Raw genomic sequence first — 15,965 nt, 5'->3', positions numbered from 1 at the left:
CCGACATGGATAGTGGGGGTATGAAAAGGTCGGAGGACGCGTACCGCTGCGCTTGCCACGCTTCAGGTTGGCGTTGATAGTGGGGGTGGCGTTGACAATGGGGGTGCATTTAACATTGTAAGCACCCATCAGGGTGCTTGTACAATTAAAAATCGCATCACATGCCATTTGCTGGCATGCAATGTTATGCGATATTTCATTGTACAAGCACTCCTGTTAATTTAACATGAATATCGCATCGCATGCATCGCATACCACTAAGTATGGTATGCGATGGGCGCCGTGCTAGGAAACAAGTACCGAATCTTTAATAGAACTCCAATCTTAGTAAATTTTCCCCAGTATGAACTTTAATTACATACAGTAGGATAACTACATTTAAAAAAGTATTAAAAAACTGACAATAATTAAGAGCCACATAAATAAAGTATACTAAACTTAAGGTGCCCACACACTAGAAAGATCTGCGATCTTAAGATATGTGGATAAATTAGCCTTGAAATCTTTGTTAAATCTTTCATGCAGCATGTAAAGGCCTCCATACACTACGCAATTTGGGGCCGATTTCTCCTATTTCTGGAGGATCAGCCCAAGAAATCGGGTGAAATTGCCCAAATCGCACAGGGTATGACATCCGATATGATCCGATGTGCGGTCTCATGTGCATCGGATCAGATCCGGAGGTTGGGGCAGGGAGCAGGTCCGGAGGAGCAGGGACCTGAGACTGGAGAGCAGTGTCCGGTGCGGTCTGGGGGAGCTGCTGGAGGGGTAGTGGGCTAGTGGGAGGAGAGGTAGCAGCAGACAAGGACCGCAAAGCAGAGTAGACAATCCAGGGACTGCAAAGCAGAGTAGCGGCCAATGAGGAGCCGACTTTCTCGGCTCCTCATTGGCCACTAGGCGGCCAATAGAATTATTCAGAGGAGAGGTGCGGAAGATGAAACATCTCTGCGTCTCTCCAGTCCGAGCGGGTACCGGCAGGGTGATGCGCGACTTGGACTACGGCGGAGAGAAGATGACAGGATCTTCGCCAGAGGACCTGGTGAGTAGGATTTTCTTCCACAGGTACCCCTTTGGATTACTTCGGATCCTGAAGCCCTGGAGCCTCGGACTCTGCAGCCCTGGACCCAGGACCTCGGACCCAGGGACCTACCTACGGGCTACAGATAGGTAAGTATCAGTATGTTTGTGTAATGTATGTATTAAAATTTTTATTTTTCTGGGTTGTCAGTGTGTTTATTTAACTATTTCTTGTACTGTGGAACTACAAGTGCCAGTGGGCCCTTTAATGCCCTGCATGCTGGGACTTGTGGTTCTCCAAGTCCCAGCATGAGGGGGGAGGCTTGCTGGAACTCATACTTCCACAGTATAAGACAATAGTTTATTATTCTATTTTTTACACTGCAATCAGCTCGATGCCCAGTGGCATCGAGGACAGCACCAGGCTTCAGCCTGGTCAGGTAAGTCCTGGAGGGGGGACCCCTTAATTGGGGGGTCCGCACTCCCCCCAGGACCCCTGGCCAGGCTGACTGGTCAGTAGGGTTAATGCTTTGGCCGCGGGACCTTATATAATAAGTGTCCCAGGCTGTGACATTACCCTGCTGGCTGGTTGGGCCTGGGGCTGGTTCTTAAAATACGGGGGACCCCTAGTCATTTTGTCCCCTGTATTTTAACGGTAATTTACCGTTTAAAAGCTGCAGTGGGAATGGGTCTTTATGGCTCTTACTAGTTTAAAGGGGATACAGTCAAAATCCCGACGGTCAAAATCCCGACAGGGTCAAAATCCCGAATGGGTCAAATTACCGACAAGGACAAAATCCCGACATGGACAAAATCCCGACATTTAAAATCCCGACAGGGTCAAAATCCCGCCTCTTAAAATCCCGACAGGGTCAAAATCCCGACATATATAATGTACAAGTGAAACAGTCTACATGCCTTTCGGTCGACAGGTGCGGGGTCGACATGGGTTTTTTCACTGTTTTTTGAACCGACATGTGCCGACAGGTGGTTTTCATGCCCTACAATCCACTACGGCGTGGTGGGAGAATAAAATAGTGTGCCGAGCGCAGCGAGGCACCGTGCCCGAAGCATCGCGAGCGGCTGCGGTTCACTTGCAACTGTGTCCATGTCGACTGTGTCGACATTCGGGTAAAAAAACAGTGAAAAAACCCATGTCGACCTGGCACCTGCGACCGAAAGGCATGTAGACTGTTTCACCTGTACATTCTATATGTCGGATTTTGACCCTGTCGGGATTTTGACCCTGTCGGGATTTTAAATGTCGGGATTTTGTCCATGTCGGTATTTTGACCCTGTCGGGATATTGACCATCGGGATTTCATACCGAATCCGTTTAAAGACCCGTTTAAAAATAACAGGTCATTACCCATTTAGGCAGTGGGAAAGCAGCATAAGTATTGTACTATAATGTAATTTGTGTACTGTACACAGCAATGTCTGTCTGTAAGAGTGCTGGGAAAAGATTAATAAACACTCAAAATCAGTTATTTAACAGAACATTACATATTATCTAGACTTTAAGACAAGCAAATATATTATATGAACATTCTATGGGCTGAGAGAAAAGCGCATATATTTTTCGCACTCCACATCGCTGCTCTTCGCACTTTCAGAAATCGCATTTTTTAGTCAGAATTCGCATATTTAATGGGATGCGCATTAGAGGCTAAAAAGTGCGATGTAGTGCGATTTGCGGCGAATTGATGCGAAATTATGTCACTAAAAAGTGCGATTTCTTCCGCCGGTCATGTGCGAATTTTAGACCAACCGGAGTTCGATTTACAAGACTGTCTCCACATGCCAAATAACCCCCTAACCTATTTTCCCACCTAGGTCCCCTCCATTATGCATCACACCCCCTATATAAAGGGGCATTGGCGCCATTTCACTCTTTGATAGGAAGTAAGGAGCATGGAGAGGAGCAGTGGCAGTGTGAGAAGAGGAAGAGGTGTTGGTGGCAGAGTGAGGAGTGGCAGAGGGGCCAGTGGCAGAGGGAGCAGTGGCAGCAGCCAGGCAAGAGGAGCCAGTGGGAGAGGCAGCAGAGGACTGGTGAGGTCGACCTCCATTACAGGGAGTGGCAGCAGTGTGGCAGCCACCATGGCCACTGCAAGGGCAGCCCCAGACCAGGCCCTGGTGGACCAGGCCCAGCAGGAGGAGGTGGAGGATCCGCTGGCATCCCCATCCTGTAGCCAGGACCTTGCCCATACCCCACAGCAGCTGCAGGAGGGCCACATGTCCGAGATGGAGGAAGATGGAGGTGAGGAGGAGGAGGAGGAGGAAGACACTGGCATGGAGGAGGATTTTGACATGCATGTGGAAGATATAGAGGATGAGGAGGAGGGTGAAGCTGGCCGCACCAAAAGTGGGAGAAAGGTCCGATTCAGTTATGAGGAGAATGTGGCACTTGACATCATCACAGAGTGATCTTCCACCAAGTGGGGTGACTCCAAACCCACCCCCACCCAGAAATACTCCCCCTACAGCTGCTTCTGCTGCCCAAGTAGCTACCTCCTTGGTACATTTCAAGGACAAACAACTAGAATTTATGGCCTCCCAAAGTCTGGAAATGGGCAACATTAAGGGGTACATGCGTGACACCTTTCTACAGTTGAGAAAATTGTCTAGGAGTGTACGGGTTGGTGTAGGCACTCAGGTGCGTATGGCAAATAGCATAGACACCCGTCTTGCTGAACTTAGTTCTGCTGTATCCATATTGGCAGCCTTGCACAAAGTATTCATTCAATTAGTCAATCGTGTACTGCGCAGACCAATGCGTTGATCGCTATGTAGGCACAAATCCAACAAATGGAGGTGTCAGGTGTCATAGGTGCAACTACATCTACAATTAGTAGTGTATCTAGCACACCAGTAAGTGGCTCACCAACTTCCCCACCCCGTCGGAGTATTAGGACCCGGGGTGGCGTGTGCGCAGGTTCAAGAGGTGGTAGTGCGCAGCCTAATGGAGGGAAAAAATAATTATTTAACATAAAATAAATTGATAATGCATATACTATGCTTGAATTTTTGTTACATTAATACACATATCTATTATTTGCGACTGACAAATGCAGGTTATGTATATGTAAAATGTCACAACACATACCATTTTGTCTGTGTGTTATTCTTCAAACATTTGTTGTGGGATCTGTTCCATAATGTAATGATATATGGGCATGGTATTGGTGGAAGATGCTGTTGTCTCAAATCTGGCCCGTCCGAGGTTGTGGAACTACATATTTCAGCAAGCTGTGGCAGTCATGTTTTGAGCTGTCATGCTTACAGTGTGTCAGGGCATGCTGGCCCATGTAGTTCCACAACAACAGGTGAGCCATAGTTGATTGCACAAAAATCACATACATGTTGTTAATATACTTACAAGGTTTTTTACAGCAAGGGATAGGTCTGCACCACCAACTGTACCCTTGGACTGTGTCTTTTGGGCTAAATGTGGGGGCAAAAAGATGTTAGTGATAAATGTAATGTAGGTGAGTTCACTTCCAGCAAAGGTACATGTAGGAATAGAGGGCACATGTGCTTACCAGAAAAGTAGTGCCTGATGATGTCTGTACGCACCAGATTCCCCCTCTGCGTACCCCTCACTACCCGAGGTGTGGTAGGTTGGGCTTCCTGCACGACTGCTGCATGATCCTCCTCCACATAGGCTGGTTGGTATAGGGCTATGTTGTGTAACATGCAGCAAGCCTGGACGATCATCACTACTTTTGCAGGGTGGTAAAGCAGCAAACCAGATGACTGGTCCAAACACCGGAATCTACTTTTCAACACTCCAAACGTACGCTCCACCACATTGCGGGTTGCAATATGGGCTTCATTATACCGGTGCTGTGCAGGGCCATCGGGGGTGCGCAAAGGTGTCATGAGCCAGGAAAGACACCCATATCCTGAGTCACCTAAACCAAAGAAAGGAAGTTATTGCCTTATATGGTAAGGTATGTGCAGTGGGCAAATAGTATTTACTTGGACAAGAGTAGTAGGCTGGTGAAAATTGAAACACACACACACATTTCAGCAGGTACAAAGACGAATAGAGAGGGTAATATGTAAAAATGTACTTACCAAGTAGCCAGCCCTCTGGCATTTGTTGTTGGGTAAATCGGTTCCAGAGGCCGGAGTGTCTCAGACTATAGGCGTCATGGCAGTTCCCAGGGAAGCCTGCAACCACACTTAGGATTTTGAGATGAGCATCACATACAACCTGCACGTTCAGGGAGTGCCGCCCACGCCTATTGACATAGATGTGGCCCCGCACGTGTGGTGCCCTTATCCCAATGTGTGTGCAGTCTATAGCTCCCAGCACGTGAGGGAATGCTGAGAGTCTATAGAAAGCAACCTTGTGGTCCTGCCACTCTGACTCTGAACTGGGGAATCTGATGTATGTCCGCCACAACTTCTTTAAAGCAAGTAACACTTGAGTAAAATACTTTGAGAAAGTGGCTTGTGATACCCCCAAGGACCATGAGGTCACGGACTGAGTGGAGCCAGTGGCCAAATAGTAGAGGGTACACATTAATTTCTGCAGCCCAGACACTGCATAGTTGCCCCCCCCAAAAGGGTCCAAATCATCTCTCACCTGCTCATATAAGTTCAACAAGTTATTGCGGTTTAGCCTAAACATCCCCACAACCTGTTGATCCGAGAGGGAGTCCAGGTACAGCCTAGCACGATACATACGTGGGGCACCCACTATTTGGGCTGGTACCTGGTTCTGGTGCGCAGCTTCCTCCCTCCTGCCCAGCTCCTCCAAATGGGCCAAATCCAAAATGAGCAACTCAAATCCACTCTGCACAATCTCCATGTCTCAAACCCTCACAGGTGTCCTTAATGATGTGGGGGTATATGTAGGAGTGTTTGTGAGTGAAATTAAGGACACCTGTGATGACATTAACCATGTGTGCACTTGACCAAATTGAGTTCTGGGCCAAATCGCCCAACAGAACCTGGTCTGAAAAAATTGCGATTATTAGACACCTTAAAAGTGCGATTTGCGAAATCCCATTCCATTAAATAAGCGAATTGTATACTTTTCTATTGGAAAACATCTGGATGCGATAAAAGTGCGAATTTTTACCGCACTTTCAGTACGCATGACTTATCGCAAAAAATATGCGATTTAGGGACCTTTTCGCATCAGATTAAATATGCGATTTCACAGAAAAATGCGAATTAGCAGTTTTTTGGAGTAAAATTCACCAAAAAACACAACTCTCATTCCATAGAATGTCACCCTTGGACCGAAAGCTTAGGAAAGAGACATTTGAAGGGGAAAAATTATGTGCTGCTTTTCCATGAAACTGTGAAATACTGTAGAAGGATTTATTAGTGCAGTAAAATTAAAACAATATGCAAATCGAATTTTTTAACATTGCAGATGGAAATAGGCATTAAAAAAAAAATTTGTGGGAAGTAACTTAAAAAAAAAAAAAAAAAAAAACATGCCATCCTGAAAATAATCAGAGCATTAATTTGCTTTTAAAAATAGCTTTCTGGGATGTAACCTGGCTGCTGTTTTGAGCAGACATGCTCCATGAGCTCCATCAGCAGGCCTACTATAACTGCTAAGTAGTGGGTCTACAATCACTCATACCACCTCCCCTTCGAGCCACTGCACCTACAGGGACCCATAGGGCCTCTCCAGTGCTGACACTCACAAGCCACTCCTGGGGAACTTTTGCTGCCCCAGACAGCCTCACGATGAAAGCCGCAGACTCCATTTTGCAGCTGGACCTGCCATAGCACTGCCCACTACCTACAGACTGGTTCAGTCTACCATGGTTCAGGCCGATGCCGCTTCTCAGACTGGAATGGTTGGCTGCCTATCCTCACCCCATGGACAGAAAGTGGACACAGCTGATTTCATTGTGGTCACAGAACTACCGTAAATTTATTCTGAGTTGCATATACCTGTGCAGCCACACCACCTCCATGAATCTGCTTGTGGAAGTAGCTGATATCACTATAAGTGCACTTGTACCTGGTTCAAGAGATCCATCTGCTGTATCTCTATGAATGCTCACTGCTTACATCTTTAAAAACACGCATTTCCATGTATACGCCGCCATGAAACACTGGCAGAACACCTGGTTACCAGTAAGTTAGACCTGTTACACAGTCAGTTTCTTCAAGTTGCATATGTTCAGCTTCACAGCATGCATAGGGCCTGATTCAGTGGTGGATGCACTGTAGATCCATTAGGGGATTTACAGCTATAAGGGCAAAGTGCAGTGGCGTAACTATCGCCTTGCACCCCCCGCGGTGGCGGGGTGGCGCTTGGAAGGTGAGGGCACCGGGGGGGCTGCAGGGCTATTGTTACCCACTGCGTCTGCCCCGGGACCTTCCGCCGGCGAATCAGTCTGCGCTGTGGCTCTCCATCTCCCTGCTCTCCCGGCTCCTTCTGCAATAAAAAATGTGAAACACAGAAAATGGCTGCCCCCATAGTGCAGACCGTTTTTGAGGATGCTAGAGGAGGCAGAGGCCCCTTCTTACATCCTTAAAAATGGTCTGCTGTACGGGGGCAGCCATTTTCTGAGTGACATGCTTTTTATGACAGCAGGAGCCGGGAGAGCAGGGAGACGGAGAGCCGCAGCGCAGACTGATTCGCCGGCGGAAGGTCCCGGGGCAGATGCAGCGGCACTATGTGGAGGGGTAAGGGGGTTGGGGAGGTCGAGATGGGGGGGGGGTCGTGGTCGTGCTGGGGGGGGGGGGGGGCAAAAGATTTGTGGCAGGGGGGAGATTTTTTTATAGTTACGCCACTTTTATCTAAATCGTATACGATATCGCATACGATTTAGCGGACGATTTGTGGATGATTTGCGGCCAATTTGATTCGCGATGCGATTTTGCGGCCGATTTTGTAGTTGACTAATAAAAGAGTTTTCTTTAGCTGGACTAACTCAGCCCAACTACACCCTGGAGTCCGTCATGTTATATTACTCATGTCAGGTTTTCTAGGCCTGAAAGTTATGTCCTGCTTACCACTGAAGGTCGACACCGGAAATAGGTTGATATGGCTTAGGTCGACAGGGTTAGAAGGTCAACAAAAACATTAGGTTGACAATGGCAAGATCAACAGTCAAAATGTCGACATGAGTTTGTTTTGAGCCGACATGAGCTGACAGGTGGTATTTCATGGAAGAAAATGTGTAAAAGCTCATGTCGAAATTTTAGCTGTTGACATTTCCATTGTCGACCTAATGATTGTGTCGATCTTAGCCATGTCAACCTATTTCCGTTTTCAATATAAGCCCTGTCGACCTTCAATGGTCGACCCAATGCATGTCGACCTAAATAGTGTTGATCCAATGACCCATCCTCTGCAGCAGACCCTCTGGTTATCTGCTCCAGTTACCAAAGCATCTAACATGTACTGTATGCTGCTTCTGAGTGCTGATCCAAGTGACGTCCTACAGTCTGTTTATTCCTAAATCGTTGTAACACAAATTCCAGCTTCTTTAATTATTACAAGTATATTACCTGCTGCAAGCTCCACTTTATAGTGTACAAACTACAGTCTGCAATCAGTGTGCAGACATTTGGCATTATCTCAGCTATTTTGGCACTGGGTTTCTGTTATTAATATTCACAGTGCTTCTGCTACTGCTGGACGGGATAGCTGCTCATACAGTAATTACATTCAGCTTCCCTGCAATCACTGTTCTGTATTCTGGTAATGTAATTTCTACTAGTACATTGCAAGCCTGGACTGCTCCAGTTTAGTGTGATTTGCATATTATTCGACCCATGCTACAGTAATACATGATTCCTGCCAATTACCTGTAGCTTGTTTTCAGTAATACTTATGTGGTATCTGTGCATTCGGAATGTTGTTCTACTTCAGTACATGTACAAATACCGTTCAAGTGATTTAGGGGGATTCAGTAAATTAGTTTGATAGTGACCATTTATATGTTTATAATGTTGGCATGGTGCACATGTCAACAGACATCATATTAAGCATGTCAACATTTTCAGCTGGTCATTACTGATGACACCACGGTGACAATGCCTTTTTGCCATTATGCAGATTCAACCATGTCAACATCCTAACGTTTGACATTCTGATGTTGATATTATGAATGTCAATATTAGGATTGCATAGCGATTTATCAGCCATTGCTATTTCTGGTGTGCATTAGTTTGATTACTCACCAGTGACCATCTCCTGCATAACTTCAATGCACTTTAACCCTTATGTGTATTCTACTGAGAAATGTGTACAAATAACAATAGGGAATAATTACACCTAGTAATTAGAAAATGAGTCTGTTCTGTGTATATATATATATATATATATATATATATATATATATATATATATATAGATAGGGGGGGCGATTCGGCACTCTCTCCTCCAAAGTTCACCAGACCCCGGGTGCACGAGACAAATATGTAACAGTTTGAGGAAAGACTCGTCACTCCAAGGGATTTTTCAAATGGTATATTAGAGGCAAATCATACAAATACCAGGTGCACTAGTACAAGTAGCCGACGTTTCAATACATAAGTATTGTTTTCAAGGCGCCAAGTGCCCTGTTCAACTGAACAACAATGAATACACAGCCCGCCGCCAATCCCGATGTGGAGCGCACATCAACTAGGAAGTACTAGCGCAGTGCCTACCCGGACGTTTGCCTTGACACGCATTTGGAACGCACGCGGGGCAATTAGGCATCTAATAGGATAATAACCACTGCCCCCCTATATCTAAATGCTAGTATCAACTGACACTTGTCAACAGTATTAATATATATTGTTAGGATGGACGCTGTCCACTTTAATTAAGACTTATTCACGTAGTTTGCCACTTCTGACACACGGAAGTGATGTCATTGCTTCTGGGCTTATAAGGCAGCCAGGTTAGCAGCTGGTTGTATCGGCAGACAGATCATTACAGAACTTCTCATTCAGATCAGGTAAGAGGAGGTGGTGTGCTGTTTTACCATTGTTACTATGCTACTAGAATTTGTGTTAATCATTTGCATTGAACCCATTTTGGTAGTGTCTGACTTGCTTGTCACAGATGTACTGTGAATTGTTTCCATTTGTTTATAGTAACAATGTTTAGGCACTTATGTACAGTTATGATACTGTTTTTAGCCTTGTTCAGAAGTCTATTGGATTTACACATAGAGCCTAGATAAGGAAAAGCTGCTTATATACACTTCTGTAAAGACTATTATACTTTCTGCTATAGCCACACAAATGGCAATTAGCCTAGATATCTTATTGCGACATGGGTACTGCACTAATCCAAGAAAAGACAGGCTGCTTATTTACACTGGTTTATAGTAGTAACATTCTTTGTATTATTTTATTAAAGGGCTATTAGCCTGTTTATTATATAATTGTGCCTTAAGGTTGGATTGATTAGGATTCCCTTTAGACAATTGAGATTGACTATTGATGCTTACCTTCACAACGTAAATTGACCTAATTGGATACAATTTAAATTATTCACAGAAACTGAATTTTCTGTTCTGCTTTCAACGTGTGTTTTATTTTACATCGGATTATTAGGTATGTACACGTCTCAAATATATCTCACTGGCATATAGTTATTGGTATATTAACAATGGCCGCCATATATTTAATACCTATTGTTTCCAGATATTGCAGACCCTAATTGCCAGACCGGGCCAAACATTGAATTGACCTGGCTGACAACCCCTTACAATGGGATGGTCCCATTTTTGTTAATCTCAATGCTGCATCTAATCTGAAGACTCATAAAAATTGTGGACTCACCGTGGTTACTCTAACCCTATAAAGGGACTATCCTGGTATGTGAATCATAAAACTTCATCTAGCTCTAAATAGGTTTTAAATAAAAAAAAAAAAAAAAACATTATTCACTATACAATTTTCCCATAACTATTAGGTAATCATCTTATTGAAGAGAAGGCTATTATAGCCACCACACCATTAAAGAAACTATTTGCCAGTTTCTATCTTTTAGGTATGTCAACCTTTCATATTACCTATTCATGTATTTAGTAAGTAAAAATCTATACATTTATGTAAAAATGGATTTTTTGTCCCCCAGATATTTGATACTCACCCTTGTGAGGGAGGTCATTACAACCTACGTAATTCTGGAACTTAACAAGCTGGTATAAGCGGTGTCTAATTATTTTTGGTATGTCCCTTATCCTTCAAACCATCCCACTTCATTAATATATAATGTATACAAATTCTTTTCAACACATGGTTCCCCTACAGATCTTTGAAGTCGGTCCCTTGGAGGGAGTTGATTACCGTTTACACATATCTGAGGAAATATACGCTAGTGTAAGCGTTCTAATATCATAATGGTATGTTCAATACCCTTTAATTTATCCTCAATTACAGTTTTCATCATGTGCCCTCTTTATGCAATTATGCACTTGACTTTTTTCTGTGCTCGTTCTCTTAAGTTACATTAATTTTAATTTTAAGGACTAATAGGTCCACCTGTTCTTAATAATATTTAAACTAATATCAATTTTATAAAATGTCTGTATAAAATGTGTATGTCTAATATTGTATGTTCGAAATGTGTATATATTTTTTGTATATGTATTGAAATATCAGTATGTAATGTGCCACCACTACTATTTTTTACCACCTGCAGTACTAAACCCCTGATGAAGTCTTTTTCAAGACGAAACGCGTCGGGTTACTTGCATTTCCGAAAAGGATACCAATTCCAGATGTGGTTCTGAAAAAATCATTTAATAAAAAGCACACTGGTTTTATAAATATTTGTACTGTGTTGTATTTTAACAAACTATTGGTGGAATTTCCATTTGGTGGTTTAAAGCGCTCTCTATACCTCTATTCTTCCCATATATATATATATATATATATATATATATATATATATATATATAGAACTCCAATAAATAGAGGCACACAATCCAGGTAATCACATCAGGTGTATTGGGCAGATGCACATCGAGCGCTTTCGGGGGATGCAACCCCTGTTCTCAGGATGATAGCCCCAGCAAACAAAAGTGTAATCTATTTGCTGGGGCTATCATTCTGAGGACGGGTTCTATGCATTGTGATATGGAGTGCACCTATCAAGTTGCCTAAAAATTATTGGAGTGCCGGCATAAAAGGAATGCTATATATATATATATATATATATATATATATATATATATATATATATATAAAATAAACAGATGCCGTATGCAGTCTAGTGGGTGGTCCCAGTCATATAGGCTTCCATTCCCCTACAAAATCCTCTTCAAACACCTCACACTCACATACAGGGCCATCTCTAATTCCATTGCTCCATATATCTCTAACCTCATCTCCATTCATACACCCTCCCGCCCTCTACGGTCAGCTGACGACTGTCGTCTCTCCTCCACCCTGATCACTGCTTCCCATGCTAGAGTACAGGACTTTTCCCATGCTGCACCCCTTCAGTGGAACGCACTCCCTCGCTCCATTAGACTCTCCCCGACCTTGCAAAGCTTCAAACGGGCACTGAAAACTCACCTATTCATCAAAGCGTACCCTTCCACTGCATAAACCAGCTGGTTCTCCGACCCCTTGCCTGTTTCCTGTTTACATCCTGCTATCTAACCACCACCCCCTCGCTTGCACCTCTTGTAATCTGTCTGTCTCCCCTTCCTACTAGATTGTAAGCTCCTCCGAGTAGGGCCCTCTTCCCTCCTGTTGTCAAAGCCCACTTCTCTTCACATTTCACTCACAGCTCTCCTTTACTCCAACACTCAGTGACCATCTTCATACTCATCTCCATCATTGGCCTCAAGCCTCTAGTTGTATGTTGATTGGGTCCTCACTACTTACATTTAAGCTGTAATGTGTATTGAACTGTGGTGCTCTTTATTTGTACTGTATTTTTGTTATTTATTCAATGTTATGCCAAGTTTTTGTCTCCCTGTATTGTTCCTTTGTACGGCGCTGCGAAACACTTGTGGCGCCTTATAAATAAAATTATAATAATAATAATAATAATATAGATCCCAATCAGGAGATGTAGTTGAATCAGGACAAGAGTGAATCAGTGCCAGTTCTTACCCCGTTGAGTGCAACATCTCTATGAAAGATGTGCAAAATATTCTCTAAAAATACCATCGTCGCTCACATTTGTTACTGTATATAAATTAAAATATATTTTTTTTTTGTAAAAATATTATATTTACTATATACAGATGGGGCCGGTTTTATCTTTGCTGGCGATCTGCCAGCAACACGGTGCTCCATCTGACTGAGACGCGCGTGCGTCCCCCACGGCTGGTACTTTGTCTAAAGGATCTGGTGTCTGTGACCAGACACCAGATCCTTTAGACAAAGTACCAGCCGGGTTCTTACTACAGTGGACATTATCATATCCAGGTACATTACTGGTAAAGGAGGAGGAAAAAGTGCCACCCACAGAGGTTCACCTATATAAGGAGGCGCATCCACCTGCATCCACCTATAACCCATGTCAAAGGACTGGTAACTATAAGGATTACAAAATGCCATTTGTGAATTCATAATAAGCCTCATGATTACCAAGCCTGCTTAAAAATCTGCCTCAAAACGATACAGCCAGCCATTCGTGTTATATGTTGTTTGTCATTATTTTGTGTATGTATTTTTATACCTTGTATTTATATGGTGAAGTGCACTTCACTCATATAGCATTATGCACCACTTTGTATAATTAATAAATATATCAAAGTATTTTTTACTATAAAATTGTGTCAATATTTATTCAGGTCAGACTGCGCTTCTTAAAGTGACAGCATCTCATTTATTTGGGACGCAATACTGTCCGCCTCCCGCTCGAGGGGGCTGGGGGGGACCCGAGGAGGCTGCGGGGGGGTGCGGTCGCCCGGTGTGGGCACCGGGCGACCGAGGGCAGCACCGTCGGAAGGGGACGCGCACCTCGTGCGCGCACATCCCCTTCTGGCATACAGATGGCGGCGGGGCAGGGGATGGCGATGGCGACGCCATCGCCATCACCTGCAAAGATGAATCCCGCTACATGTAAGGTTAACATTACAGGTCATTATGATGAATAAAAATGTTTGCCTGGCAATTTTGACACCTATTTTGACAAATTCACTTGGTACACTAAGGGTTAATTCTCAAAATACACAGTAATTCCAGATTTAAGAATATGATTGTCAGCAGTACATATACTGACAATCATATGTCAGCATATGTACTGCTGGCCAGTTAAGTTGCAGATCTGCCAAGAATTGGTTACAAATTGTTACACTGCACAAAAAAAACTACGGGGAAGAAATTAGTGGTGCAAAATTAAGTTAATAATACATTTTATATTTGAATAATTGTTCTTAGAATGATATAATTTTTTTTAAATAGTATTTAAAATAAATGAATAGCAGCCCTCCCACAACACATACACACACCACAGGGAACACAATGCTATGTAATATTGTTTTGATAGTTCATAATTTGTGTGCCTCTTAAAACTTTTTAAAATAATATTGCTTTATTAGGTTTAAGAACTGTAAGTGGGTATGGCCTCTCTCTTGGAAAGCCAGGTCAAGGTCTAATGTAAGCTATTTTGAAAAACAGGTAGAAATCCAACCATACTGTACACCATTTTCAGTTCATGTTTGTGCCACCCACTTGTGTCGATTAGCATAGTCATCCAGCTACCTCTGTGCAACCTTTTGGCCTAAAAACAACATTGAGAGGTGTGATGTATTCAGGATAGACTGGAAATTAGTGGAAATGAATGTTATTGAAGTTAATAATAGCGTAATAGAATTTTTTCTCTGCAAATGTTACATCTGCCCCACCTGCAGTGCACATGGTTTTGTCATTAGAGAGAGAGAATTTGCTTTTGCAAGAGAACCAAAATTAGGCCCATAGTGCACTCTTTGTAAAAGTTAGTCTCCTGCAAAGTACTTGCGCCATGTACAGTAGTTTCGATGGAAATAGCTAGCTGAAGATTACTTGGGCAAATTTTAGATACTGTTTCTAAGTAGGAGCTGGCTGTGGTTCACATACCTCCCAACATGACCCTCTCCAGGCGGGACACAAGGCTCTGTTTCTGGACTTCTCCCTTAATTAATAATTGCCATTACCTGTGTTGAAGCACCTTTCTTATCAATTAACCTGTGTGAAAAAGGTGATGGCAATCATACATTTTGAGGGAAGGTCCAGAAACAGAGCAATGTGTCCCTCCTGGAGAGGGTCATGTTGGGAGGTATGGGTTCAGATGTACTAAGCTTGAAAAGTAATAAACAGAACAGAGAGCGATAAACAACCAGCCAATCAGCTCCAACCTGTCAAGTCACTGGCTGTGTTTGAAAAATGTATTATCAAGGCGCCCGATTTTATCTAAATCGTATACGATATCGCATACGATTTAGCGGACGATTTGTGGTTGATTTGCGGCCAATTTGATCCGCGATGCAATTTCGCGGCCAATTTTTGGTCGATTTTCTGCCATTTCCTGCCAATTTGCATGCTATTCCATCCACTATCCAAGTCAGCCCGAAGCGTGGCGAGCGTACGCGTCCTCCCGACCTGTTCATACCCCCACTATCCACGTCGGCGTGGAGTTTATTCTAGATAGTGTGGCGAGTGCAGCAAGCCACCAAGCCCGAAGCTTGGCGAGCGCACGCAAAATACATGTTAAGTAATCCGCATGTGCTCACCACGCTTCGGGCTCGGTGGCTCGCTGCGCTCGCCACACTATCTAAAGTCAACTCCACACTAACGTGGATAGTGGGGGTATGAAAAGGTCGGAGGACACGTACTGCCGCCCCTCGCGCTCGCCACGCTTCGGAATGGCGTTGATAGTGGGGGTGTCTGACGGAGTAAAGTGTCTGCACACAAACCGCACGTAAAGATGCATCGAGCGACAGCAAGCACGCGCTGAAGCGGGCGGCGTAAGTGACGCACTCCCCCCTCGAGCTTGCAAGTGGTACAGTCCAAGCAAAGGA

The 15,965-nt window shown here is 43.8% G+C and overlaps 1 long non-coding RNA gene across 2 annotated transcripts; it reads left to right on the top strand.

Moving 5' to 3' along the window:
* Window positions 1-9,806: 9,806 nt before the first annotated feature.
* On the top strand, window positions 9,807-11,350 carry LOC146058851 (uncharacterized). Of its 2 annotated transcripts, XR_014470004.1 has the most exons (4): window positions 9,807-10,817; window positions 10,916-10,993; window positions 11,081-11,173; window positions 11,257-11,350. It is a non-coding gene; the product is annotated as an uncharacterized LOC146058851 (long non-coding RNA). The 2 variants fall into 2 exon arrangements; XR_014470003.1 differs by having other exon boundaries at window positions 11,081-11,344.
* The last annotated feature ends 4,615 nt before the right edge of the window (window positions 11,351-15,965 follow it).

The sequence above is a fragment of the Crinia signifera genome, chromosome 2 (genome assembly GCF_055691185.1).
Source record: "Crinia signifera chromosome 2, ASM5569118v1, whole genome shotgun sequence".
NCBI lineage: Eukaryota > Metazoa > Chordata > Amphibia > Anura > Myobatrachidae > Crinia > Crinia signifera.
The sequence above is the reverse complement of the archived record's forward strand: the minus strand, read 5'-3'. Positions and strand labels throughout refer to the sequence as shown.